The 13,212-nt window shown below is 41.4% G+C and overlaps 1 protein-coding gene across 7 annotated transcripts in view; it reads right to left on the reverse strand.

The window, feature by feature from the left end:
• CDC42SE2 (CDC42 small effector 2) overlaps positions 1 to 13,004 on the reverse strand; it is an 80,769-nt gene extending 67,765 nt beyond the window's left edge. For 2 of the 7 annotated variants that reach the window (XM_017837215.1, XM_017837212.1), the window contains exons 1-2: positions 12,556 to 12,663; positions 11,849 to 11,906 (exon numbers count right to left, since the gene is read on the reverse strand). The gene's annotated coding sequence lies outside the window, so the exon portion shown is untranslated. Of the gene's footprint in view, positions 1 to 11,848; positions 11,907 to 11,986; positions 12,141 to 12,555; positions 12,664 to 12,929 lie in introns of those variants that run through there. The other 5 variants (XM_017837216.1, XM_017837213.1, XM_017837211.1 and 2 more) reach the window with 4 other exon arrangements.
• Between the last annotated feature and the right edge of the window lie 208 nt (positions 13,005 to 13,212).

Consider the following 13,212-nt stretch of genomic DNA (forward strand, 5'->3'; position numbering starts at 1 on the left):
CAGTATTAAGAATTGGCTATAACTGCCTTCAGGAAAATAATGTTTGATTATTGCACAGTCCTGACAGCGACACAAGGAGACTCTGCAGAAAGTATGAGATTCCAGTCTCCTTCCTTTGGCTAAGGAGTGAGACAACAGGTTTTTACTCTTTGTTTATTCTTAGTTACCTCAGAGTAATGAAGTGGGGACAAAAGCAAACTTTAATTAACAGAACAATAAGCTTAGCAGACTACAAAAAAGGTGCAGAGTTGCTGGATGAGGGCTGGAGAACTACAGATCCCAAAGAAGGGACATCTAGCTGGAGCAAAGCAACAGAGCACACAAGAAAAACACTTCAACAGCATGGTACTTGGGCTCCACATAAGCTACATAAACTATGTAAAATATTCAGAATACCTGTAAATAGAGATATGATGACTTTTTTCCTCTAAGAGGAGGAAAGACAACCATACCATAATAAATTGTTCCTTGGACAAAACAACCGAGCAACCAGCTTATAGCACATGATACCACACTGGTTGCTTAACAACCTCAATATGAAAGCAAACAAACCCCTTAATGCCAGCAACACAAACATGCACCTTGAGAGCAGGTGTCAATTTTGTAACTGAATTATCATTGAAAATTAGCTACCTTCCAGTTCAAGACTCTGTAGACAATATCTGATATATAGTTGTGAGAAACAACCAGTTTAACTGCAGTTAAGCAAAGACCTCCTCACTCAAATGCAATGCAACTGAAAGCAAAGTGGAGAAAGATCCATATTAGTAAATTTTACTAAGAGAAAATTGAGACAATTCAGCATGATGAGATGTTAGCACCAAGAACACACTGATAGCATACGTAACATCCTGAACATGTAGAGACTGCAATTCTGTATAAACAATTTCAACATGTAACAAATGAGGTAAGGGTAAAAATAAGAGTATCTGTATTTACAACTTCTAAGACGAATGTCTTCCTCCACCCCTCTCCTTAAAGAAAATTAGACTAAGTATAGACTTATAGACTTTCCTAAATTGTAGCATTAGAAATCTAGGGCCATGCTGTTAGAGCAGCAGGACAGAACAATGAAAGCTATCCTTGTACATAACATTTTGAAAAGTCTGTCATAAATGAGGAGATGTGGACCAGTGGTTGTAAGTTATCATGTCACAGCTATTTGGAGTCTCACGTGAATGAAGCCCACATCCCAATGGAGAATTTAATGAACAAAACCATTTCTATAAATGGTAGACTTTTGGCTTGAAAGGCTATTAAATGACAGCAGAGTGGAAAGAATGGCTGTTTGCAGGTACTGCCAAGGCACGCTACTAATCAAGCCGTGCCCACTTTCTGTTAAGTCTGGACAGCTTATTGCAGATCTGCCCACATCACTCTTTCATTAAAAAAGTCAGTTATAACTAGCAATTGTCTAAGGGTTATCATTTGCATGACAATTTGAAGCTTTATGCCTGTCTGAAGCCTTGTTTTCAAGCCTGTGTTTCTAAGCAATAATTAAATTACTGATTTAACCAGTTACAAGAAATCATTAACGTCGCCACACTAGCAGGTCATTTTATCGTCATCCTGATATTATCTGGTCAGATGATTTCTTATGTGTCTTAGTCTATCACAGCTTAAAAGTCATATTAGCCTTTTTTTGAGGAGTTCACTATGAAACCTGTGTATGAAAACGAAGATGACAAGGTACAAATCAATAAGGTAAATGAGACACAGGTTACCTTAGAAAGGTGAAACATATCTACAGTGCTTCTACTGAGGAGACACACATTATTTTAGAGAACCTAAATGCCAAAAAAGTATATTTTAATGGGGCAGCTACAGAAGCATCACAAGCATTAACAGACTTGAGAAAATTAATATTGTTATTCCTAAGTATCAGATTCAGGAAGGAAAATCATCAGTGTAGCCCCACAACATTTTCTAAGTTGTTTTCTAATTACACAGAACAGGATGAAATTTGATACAGAACTTGAAAACGCTACACATGTAGAGTAAGCTTTAAAAATGCATTTGTGTCATAAGAAAAACTATTTTCTAAGCTAAAGAGACCATAAGTTTAAGGTACATGAACAACTAGTTAAGTAGCCTGCGAACATTCAGTCTTTTCCACTGAAAGAAAAAAAAGCAGTGAACTCTAGCAGTTTCACTGGTTTATCCATAAGAAAATGATAATCTAAATTTTATATTGGGTTTTACAGTCTTCATTATAACATCTAACCTTTTCATCCTTTTGCAAGCTATTGAAACAGAAAGGGAAAAAAATACTAAGGACTAGTCTTGCACCTGCTAAGTAATGTTCACCCCCATAGACATAAATAGTATATTCACAGAGATTTACAACCATCCTCCTATTGCAGCCAATGGCAAAGTCACATACATACAGAAAATTAGAGATAGCCAGTAAAGCACATTTTATTATTTCATTATGAAGCTTATAACTGTTCACATTCATTATGGCTCTATTAAATGAATTGGTGTACCAGAGTCAGGAAATGTCAGTGAGTTCAGAGCTGTGCATATTTGGCACCAAAAGAGCCATAAGGCACATAACATTAAAGGTAAGTTGAGGAAAAAAAAAATCATAAAAGTTCATTTTACTTTCTCCTATTCCTATCAGAGGGATATAAATCTGAAAATTAGAGTCCTTTACAGAACAAATTAGAGACAGAACTTACAGTTAGATATGTATTTAGGAGGAAGAAATGCTATTCACCAACTTAGCCTAGGAGAGGACTTGGGAGAGCAGCCTGCTTCAACTTATCTCTGAACACCTTTTCCCCACCTCAAACATTTTTTTCAAGAGATCCTTAGAAGAAAGCAAGACTAAGACATTTCAATCCTTTATAATGTTTGCATTTACTTCAGCTGGCATCCAGAAATCTCCCTGAGGACAAAAAGAGTGAAAAAATAAAATAATTCTTTTGGAAACCAGTAGGTGTCAGACACCTAGAAGATTGACCTCCAAGTCATGTTTATCTGTGCTGGTATCTGGCTTTCCTATTTCTTCTCTATTCCAGTGAAACTCCTTGGCTCATCAGTGACACACAAGTCTACTTGGAAGATCAATGGACAATGCTGCACGAATACACTAAGGAGAAGACTGAAAGATACCTTGGTCAGAGGCTGGAAGCGCAGAAATTCAGCTACATAAGGAGTGAAATGTTTTAATATTTCACTCTAATTAGACAAACTAAATTTTTAGTATGGAGACACTCAGTATGTATGACAGTGTTTGAAAGCCTAAGCCTTTCTAAAATGAAGGGAAAAGTATCTGTGCCCTAATGCTTCTTTCTCAGATTATTACCATAAAGGCTTTCGTTTTTTTTGTAAGGAAACAGTTGAAGGAGTCTAAGACTATCAGGAGTTTGGGTGGGAGGAAGGTGCATTTAGCACATTTTTCAGAAGCAGTTACCGTGTTTTCACAGCTGCCAATATAGACTTTGATAACCTGCCATGGCAGGTTCACTGATGTATCACGTAAAGGATGTAATTTACTTAAATTTTCCTTCAAATTCTAGTATGAATAATCCCTTAACTGTCTCTTTTATGTCACCCAGGTGGCAATCAACCTGTGTGCTACTACAAATGCTGCACACAACAGAAATAGAAGTCCGAGGGAATCAATGGAACAAAAAAAAATCCCACCCAAACCACTGTTTGAAGTCCTACTGACCCTCAAGTTTTGTCTTTTAAAGAACTGGGAAGAGCGATAGTCTGTCAGTGGACGTTAAACGTCTCTCTCCTCCACAAGCAAGTCACTAGATATACAAATGACTCCCCTGCCTACAGTGTTCAGCCTTCACAAAAACAACCTTGAAAAAACACAAGTTGTTTCCTTAAGGCAAAGACTGTCAAAGTCATCACTTCCCACACCGGCGCTCTCGAAAGGAGGCCTGGCATTTTGAAGGAAGAACACCACGGTAATAAGCGTTATTACTATGACAGATTGTGTACAACAAGTGAATAGCATTGTAAAAACCAAATACTCCAAGTAATGTGAGTGCACACACAGACGGCTCAGATCTACAGACGACCGTGTAAGTTCGGGACAGTCTGACGGTTCATGTCACGCCAGGCTAATGACTCTGTTCTGCTGGTGGCACAGGCAGCTCTCATGAGCCTTCTCTGAGTCATCTGAACTCCTATGCAGCAAGAGCATTTTAACTCCACATCCTTCTTGGTGGTTTTGTTTTAGGTTTACCTATGCAACGACAGCGTGAAGAAGCCCACACCCTCAGGCCATCTAACACAAAAGTCATGACTTGACATTTTGAACCCATATCAATGCCTCTGTAATTCTCAATGCCAGTGGGTCAGTGTTTTTAAACTAGTAAGTTACTGCAACTCATCAGAATTTCATAGATTCACAAAACACCCTGAGTTGGAAGGGACCCCCAGGAACATCACAGTCCAACCCTTAGCCCTGCACTAGACAGCCCCACAATCACACCATGTGCCTGAGAGTATCATCCAAATATTTCTTGAACTCTGTCAGGTTTGATGCTGTGACTACTGCTCTGGGGAACCTGCTCAGTGCCCAACCACCCTCTGGGGGAAGAATCTTTTTCTAATATCCAGCCTAAACCTCCCCTGACACAACTTCAGGCCATTCCCTTTGGTCCTGTCAGGGGTCACCACAGAGCAGAGATCAGTGCCTGCCCCTCCTCTTCTCTTCACAAGGAAGTTGTAACTGCAATGAGGACTCTGCTCAGTCACCTCTTTTCCAGGCTGAACAAACCAAGTCTCAGCTGCTCCTCATACAGCTTCCACTCTACACCCTTCACCACCTTCATAGCTCTCCTACTTAGAGGTTTCAGACAATCAATATAGTAATGGAAAAAACAAATCACTCTTCATCCAAGCCTCCAATATATTTATATCTCCAGTTTACTTAGACTACAGTAGTAAAGAGACAAAAGTCAGATTTAACTTCACTCCTATCCACTCTTCCTATAAATTCATAGGCATTTATAAGTTTATCTGTCATCAGCGTTGACTGAATAAGGGCAATTAAGAACCAGTTTCAGCACTGCAGAACACAAAACAGTTCCTCTTTGAAAAAAAGAAACAAACTAGTATTGATGACACTTCAGAACTAATTCTGTGACTGAGGCAACAACTGCATGTACAAAAGCATCCAGATAGGCTTACCCAAAAATCGAGAACCTTAAACATTCACAGTAAGTTGGCAGAAATCACAAGGACGTGCTATCAGTAGCAAGTGTCCTTGCTAGGTAGCTCTAGTTGGAAAACAGTGACTTAAGCCTGTCCATAAGTTCTCAGAGAGGGAACAAAGAACTTTTGAAATTTCTTTGCTATATTTCAAGATTATCATGTGCCATTTTCCGAACAGAAAGACGATTCAACAATTACCCACATATCTGATTATTTCAGTGAATTTGTTTCAGAATCGCAAAAAAAGAAAAAACCCAACAATTAAAAAACGGACCATGGGGGAGTTTTAAGCCCATTATATTACTTTGTTTTTAATTAAGCAAAGAACATATCTATGTCAAAGAACAAGCAGTGCTAGTGCCACTGAACATATGTAATATTAACAGATTCTGTTAAATGCAGATTCCAACTTTAGCCTTCCTCCCACATGTGCACACACACATTACCATGGTGATGTGCACAATTTGCTGCCTGGGACTTTGGAACAGTATGGCATTTGAAATGCCCTCAGCATCTTTGAATAGATGCAAACACAAATTAAGTTACAATTAAAGAGACAGCGAGTCACAAACAGTTTTGATAAAGTTGTCTGTACAGAGGAACACTGACAAAAACATCTTAGTATGACCTCAACCAGGAGAAATAAAGCAACAAAGCTTTCACATCATGCTTTCTGTGCTTGAAAGATAGGGAATGAAGTTTAATAATTTGAAAAAAGAAATAGCATATGTGCAGTACAAAAAGCATAATCTAGAATCATTCATTATCTCAGTCAATATTTGAGCAGCTCTCTATAGAAGTGTCACTTTCAGAACAATGTATTTTTTTCAAAGGAATTCTTAATTTATATACTATATACTATTTAACTAAAAGGCACACTTGGACTTTGAACTATAACAGATCTGTGCCTATTGTTTCTCCCAAATGGGATTGCCCTTGCTGCAGTTTCCCTTAATTTATCACAGTTTTCAACTGAAATACATAATAATAATTAAAAAAATCTTAAGAAATAAGGATCATCTTACTGTGAATATGTACATATCCTGACAACACAGAGGGCAAAGGACTGGGAGCAAAGGTGACAATTGTTGATTCTTTGTGCCCCAACTAAACAGTAAATACATTAACAAAATGTATGGAGTGACCATTCCCTGCTCCCTCCTCTATCCGCTTAAAAATTAGAGGTTACTTAAAACACATATTTTTAAACTTTTCTTCCAGTCCATTGCACATTGACTTCTTGGATATATCAACACCAAATAAAATGGGTAAACTCCTGCTTCTGAAACACTCACACATATTTTTGGCTGGAGGAAACAGCTTCTACTGTACCTCAAAATCTGTTTACACAGTTCAAATAAACAGAATTACTCTTAACTTAAAACAATCTTCTTACATCAATTTCAATTTTTTTAATTATATCAAGGCAGAACAAACCTTATAAAACTCAGCTTATTAGAAAAGAACTTTAGTGCAAAAAGTCAGGGCAAGATACCGTTGACTTGAAGAGTTAAAAGGGGAAATAGATAGTTGAGCTCAAGTGAGAAATAGTTCTCAGGAAGCTTTAAAGGAGTAGGTGGAATTCCTTTGGCAACTGGTGTTTGATGCTAATAGCTGCATCACGTGGGGCCAATTAAAAGAGTCAGCACAAGAATTAGTGAAAATGAGCTGTAAGATAAAAGCAACCAATAAATGTAACAAGGCACTTTCTGCATATAATATTTCAGTATTTGGTAAAATAACGGTTTTGACAAGGAAGCCAGATGCAATGTAGAGGAGTCCTATTTTTACTCAAGACTTAAACAGTTGGTCTCCAAATTCAGTGGGTGAGTACAAGAAAGATGATAGAAAGTCCCCTTCCAAAAAGGAAGGGTATATCAAGCCCATACATGATAGGCCAGTACTTTGGGATAGAAAAGGCACTAAATTAAAGTAAAAAATTACAAACCTCATTGAAAAGGTAGACACACTTATTTTTTCTATGAGGACAATTGGGATTTTGACTGCGAAGGCTTTGATGACAAAACACTTTCTATTTCATGGAAAGAAAGTTTTCTTGAGGAAACATTTCTGAACTCTGTGTAGCAACTGATAAAGTTCAAGGCACGTACAGTGAGAAAAAAAAAACAGGTTGAGCTGTTCAGCAATTTGTAAAAAAGCATAAGATACCAAAACATCCAGGAAACAATGATAAAGTCTGTAATCAGCTACTTGGTTCATGCACTGTTTTGTCCTTGTACTGTTTATACATTGATAAAACAAACCATTCTCTTTTTTAGCTTTAATGGACAGAGATACTTACAGTATTTTATCCCTGCTTGCATAAAGTGCAACTCTAATACTGTAACTGTTAAGCTGTCAAAAATTGTTGGATCGCAGTGGTCATCACCACGTGTGATATTCTCCCAGCCTTACAAGCCCCTTATTGTTTAGCTCAAACTTCCTCCTTTACTATGAAGATGAATTGCAATTTCTTTTCCAGCACCTCTCCCCCAGCACAGAGGCATTGGTTTATATAGTGCAGACAAACCTCACCCTGGGCCATGACACTTCTGTTACAATTTACAAACTGAGGGGAAAGGATTCAAATTCTGTTCAGTGAAAGACTGAGTTCACAGTTTTCTGATTACCACAGTATCAGATCAGGTGCTCGGGCAACTGCAACCCAACAGAACTTTGACATTACTAGATGTTGGCCTATAAAGTGATCCCTACTTTCAACACCAGCCAGATAAGTAAGCCATCCACTGAACACAACCCACAGAGACCCGTTTCAGTAGTTTGTTGACTATAGCTTAGCCATAACTTTGAAGCAAGCTGAACAGCAGCTCCTAGCTCTTCAGGAAGTGCAATTGTAAGCAGCTTGCCTTCTCCCATGCACCACTCCTGCACCTACTGCACATGCAGAGAGAAGGTATGAGTTCTCCCTCTGACATCTCACAAAAAATACTGCCAATTTGACTGGACAAAAAGCTAACTAAACCAGAAGAGAAAGTTAATACAATTCAGTCATGTTTCCAGAAGAAGCCTGCAAAACCTGCTGACGATCACACTGACACCTCACATCTTCCCCCTTACACCTCCTTTCCAAGCCCTTCTGTTAATGAGACACTGACAAGGAATATGTAAGACTGCTTTGAAGTAGGTCTGCACTCCCTTAACTGTGCCTTGTATATGAGCAAGAGAGCTCCTCTTCCTCTTGGATGTTTAGGTGCTCAACAGAAACTACTGATCCTCTTAGAACATAGTTACCCTTGGACTGGGAGTCTCACACATCCACTTACAATCACCCAGAAAACACTGAACTTGAAAGAGACCAAAGGAGTGCTCAGGCACAGTTACCCATCTGTGTAACTCATTGAGCACAGACTCTCTTGTAGGACACTCACCAGCCTAACTTTCCTACATTCAGTTTGTTACTAACAGCCAGCTTTCTTGCTGCTGAACTTCCTCTTCAATCTGCCCTTTATGTGAAGCCCTCACTTCAACATGTTCAGTGCAGCTGTTTGATTGCTCTCCTACCCACTTCCATTTGCTTCAGGTTGCTCCTTCCTTGAATTTGTCATTATTTCTTAACACCATTACTAGTCACACAATAAAACAAGAGATACTAATCATGTAAGACAGACTTGTTTCATCAAAATTACATGAAACCTTCAAGTGACTGTGAATAACCACAAGCCTCTCTTCAGATCTACTGAAGTTTTTTAAAGAAAAAGAAATCCAATCCACCTCTCTCGGGATCAGCATCTTTCAGAGCAGCATTTCTCCTCCTCCTCTCCCCTTTATTTTCCTCCCAGGCTTGGCTACAGGAAGGAACACCAAGTCCATGCTTTTCTAATGAATCTCCGTCTAGTTTAATCAAAAATCTGTTCTTTAAAAAAAAAATAAATTCATTTATTTGTGCAGTCATTGTGTACACTTCGCTTCAGTACTTTTTAATGCAAAAGTAATACAGCAAGACAGCTACGATATTAAAAAAAAACTACTCCATGTTAACCCTGTTAAATATACTTTAAGAATTGGTAAAATTGCATTGGAAGACAGGCATTTATATGTTTCAGCCATGTTTGTGGGGTAAACAGCAGCCATTTCTCTATAGCCCTTCAACATATACAAGAAAGCATTTCTGTCACTTTTGAAGCATCAAAACAGTGACTAACACTTTCACAACACCCTAAGTTCTTTTCAAACACTTTATCCCCTTTAAAGGTCAATATCAAAACTAGGAGACACAAGAAGACTGATGTTAAACACATAGGGCAGTTACCAGCAAACATGCTTTGATGAATGTGACACAGAGAGGTACAACAAGGCCCTAGGAAGGGCCACACTAGTCTTCATCCATTTTCTCTATCTATGCACACAGAGGTGTAGAACGGGAAACAGACACCCAGAGGTACGGCAGGGACCAAAGATAACGGGCCATTCAGACCTATGTTTACGCAAGGCAACACTCTATAACATCAGCTAGAACCCTATCTATAAAAACATGTGTTGCAGTAATTAACTATATGATAAACTGCTACTTAGTACCTGGGCTCAGTCTGTCAAGCCTAATCAAGAGCTGCAACTGAGTTACTGAGAACTAATTCAAAGAGTCAAAGTATCACTCAAAAAAAATAGTAAAAATTAGTTACATTTGAATTTTATCCAAATGACAATGATCGTGTGGGTTTCTGCCCAGAGCTAACAGGAAGCATGACAGAGTTTGCAAAACAGACTGGCATGAGATTTTTTTTAGCAATATGGTACGCTAAGTTTACACCTAATTTGTCACTCCACATCAAGCTAAGTTCACTGAAAATGAAAGTAACAACAACCACCCCAAAAAAAAAAATATCAGCAAGACAGTTATTTCCAAGGAGTACTTCAACACTGGGGGCTTTTTTTACATTATTGACTAATTTAATTTCACGTTATGCTTCATGCCTAAAGGTTGGTCTATAAATCACATTAAGCAAAGCAAATATCTCAGTGATATTCCTAATAGTTTGAAAAAAATTCTACAGAAAAAAAGTATTTTTCTAACAGTGCACTATAATTCTAGCAAGAAGAAACTAAAGAGGTAAAAAAAGAAACTCCTTCACATCCCACCTCTGGGAGTCAGAAGGTCTGGCACAAATATCTTAGGGGTCTGTGCAAGCTTGCTCTAAAAATCTTGGTCAAGTTAACAGGTGTTACACAGGCTCCTCCCCAGTGGATAATCAACTACAGCAACAACTCCTGATTAGCGTTAATTCACCACCACAAACCATTGCTCCCAGAAACCCAGGACAGTGTCATTTACACTTCTTGTTGGGGAAAGATATGAAATGAGACATTTAATACTTCTTGTTTACTGCAATGCCTCCATACCACATGATCACCACTCTAGGGTTAATGTTTTATCACTGCAATGAAAGCTCTGATATTTAGGCAAAAAAAGGCACGGCAAAATATTTAGAAAGACACCCAATTTCTCATCTCCCTTTCCCGTTTCTAAATCAACTCAATTTGGTTTTTGGACAGCAGAAACCATGATAGGACGTTCAAAACACTTACAACTGTCTTTTCCCTATCCTGACCAGCCAACATGCCCACATGGCTTCCCACAGACTGCACGTCAAGCCACCGTGGAACTTCCAACACCCTTGTAAGGTCAGAATTACCAGCAAATTTACAACAAATTTATTTCATCTGGTTATACGACAGCATAAATAAATCAACAATTATTTTTTCAGCAAAACAGCCTTTAAGGCAAAAGATAATGCACGACAGAGCTGTAACGTTTCTGGACAAGCTACGCACAACAACAGTTTCAGAGTTCTTCGTTCCTCCAGTGCAGAAATGCCATATAATATTTTCTGGACTGCATGATGTAATTTCTAAGCTATACAACTTCAACCTAGATATACAGAAACTATATCCAGGTTCTAGTTTCTCACCCAAACTAATGGGAGAAAACAGATTTAATAGAGCAGTGATGCATCTATTGACACACAATTCAGTTTATGTACATACTAAATTTATACAGTGAATTAACTCTTGGCTTATTTGAGCTCCTACTTATTTCATTAGTGGCTGTAATCGTTTGCTTGATCACTTTCTGCAGTTTCATCTACAACAGCCCCACTTGCCTTCCAAAAAACATTACTATAGTAGAAATCTAGTATTTTATTACATCTTTCAAAAACCTATCTATGTTTCAAAATCATAAAAAACAACTCTCAGAAATGTATCTGTACCTTCAACGAGCTACTATTACCTAAACAAAATAATTGACTAAATATTGCTTATGAGTGAGGAAAAAGTAGTATCTAACCTCAATTACTTCAGTCAAATATAGGGAAACGTACTAGTATTACGCTTACAGGTGTTTCCTTAAAAGGTGACTGTCAGCCCTTGAGGATTAAATAAGACCAATCACCAAAACAAAACCTAATGAAAGAGCTTAAGACAACTCAAGCTTAAGGCAACCTCTTCCCCAGGTTTTATAGACTTTCTTTACTTTTCTATTTTTGACCAATTATCACACTCCAGGAGGGACATATACTTGTAATGGGCATGGGAAAAGCCTGCTTAGGGTTTCACTTAAATTACTTCTCCAGTTTTTGTCTCACAAACATGAAATCGTTACTCCCTTCATTCATGAATTCAAGTTCAGGAACAAAATCAGGAGACTTACAGTTTAATGCATATCCAGCTTCAGAGTTCAAAGTCACAGAGCCTCACGTTCTCGTGGCCTAGGAGAGAAAGAGTTATAATTCCGGTAAGAGCACACGGCCACATACACGGAGCCACTGCCTCAAAACCTCACGCTTACACCCAGAAGACAAGTGACCGCGTTAAATCCTAATTCACCTCTCTGGGCGCGCACGAAATTCATAGCTGTTGTGTCCCAGCGCTTCTCCTTCCCCTCCCCGGCGGCCTGGTAGCGCTCGGGCAGCGCCGCGGGGCTCGGGGACGGGGGTGCGAGAGAGGGAGGGGAGGAGGCGCCGCGGCATCCCCGACACGGCACCACGCCCTGCGCCGGGCACGGCCCGAGCCCAGCCCCGGCAGAGCCCGAGCCCAGCCCCGGCAGAGCCCGAGCCCAGCCCCGGCAGAGCCCGAGCCCAGCCCCGGCAGAGCCCGAGCCCAGGCCGCGCTGCCCCGCCGCTCGTCCACCTGCCCACAGCAGCACCCCAGCAGCACCTGCCCTACCGCCGCACACTCCGACGAGGGAGCGGGGAAACACGACCATTAAAAAAGCAAACAAACAAACAAACAAACCAACCCCTCATCCCCCCCCAAAAAAACCCAAAACCCCGCACACACAAACACACACACAAAAAATCACGAAAAAACAACCCCTCTTCATCTCTCTTTTTTTTTTTTTTTTTTTTAATCGCCCACCAGAAAATGTGCTGCCGCTCGCTCCTCTCTTTGCCCGAGCGCCAGGAGCGATGACCGCTGAGCATCACCCGCCGCGCCCGCGGCACTGCCCGAGCAGCGCGGCCGGAGCCTCCCCCGCAACGCCCCGCCCAGCACCGGCCCCCGCCGCCCCCGGGCACCCCGCTCGGCCCGCACTCGCCGCTTCCCGGCCGCGGGGTCGGCGCTCCGGGAAACACCGGGCTGTCCCAGGCGGCGGCGGCAGCGCATCGCCCCCCTCCCCATCCCTCCGCTCGGCCCCCCGGGGGAAGGGAGCGGCCGCGGCGCAGCCCAGCCCGCCGGCAGGTACAGGGAAGGGCGGCGAGCGCGGGGTCCCCGCACCCTGCCCCGCCACTCACCGCTGCCCACGGCGGCGCCCGCTCCTTTGTCTGCCCGCCGCGCCCCGGCACCGCCGTGTCCCGCTGCCGGGCGCCCCGCGCCCCCTCCCCGCCGCGCCGGGGGCGGAGGAGGACGCAGCCGAGATCGGCGGAGGAGGAGAGGAGGCCGCTGCCGCCCGGCGGTCACATGCAGCGGGCGGGCGCGGCGCAGGCTCCCGGTGGCTCCCGGGGGGCCTGGCCGGCAGCGTCCGAGGCGAGCTCGGGGGCGAAGATGGCGACCTCGGCGGCGCGGGGAGGGAATCCC

The sequence above is a fragment of the Lepidothrix coronata genome, unplaced genomic scaffold (assembly GCF_001604755.1).
Source record: "Lepidothrix coronata isolate B3197 unplaced genomic scaffold, Lepidothrix_coronata-1.0 Scaffold296, whole genome shotgun sequence".
In the NCBI taxonomy this organism is placed as follows: Eukaryota; Metazoa; Chordata; class Aves; order Passeriformes; family Pipridae; genus Lepidothrix; species Lepidothrix coronata.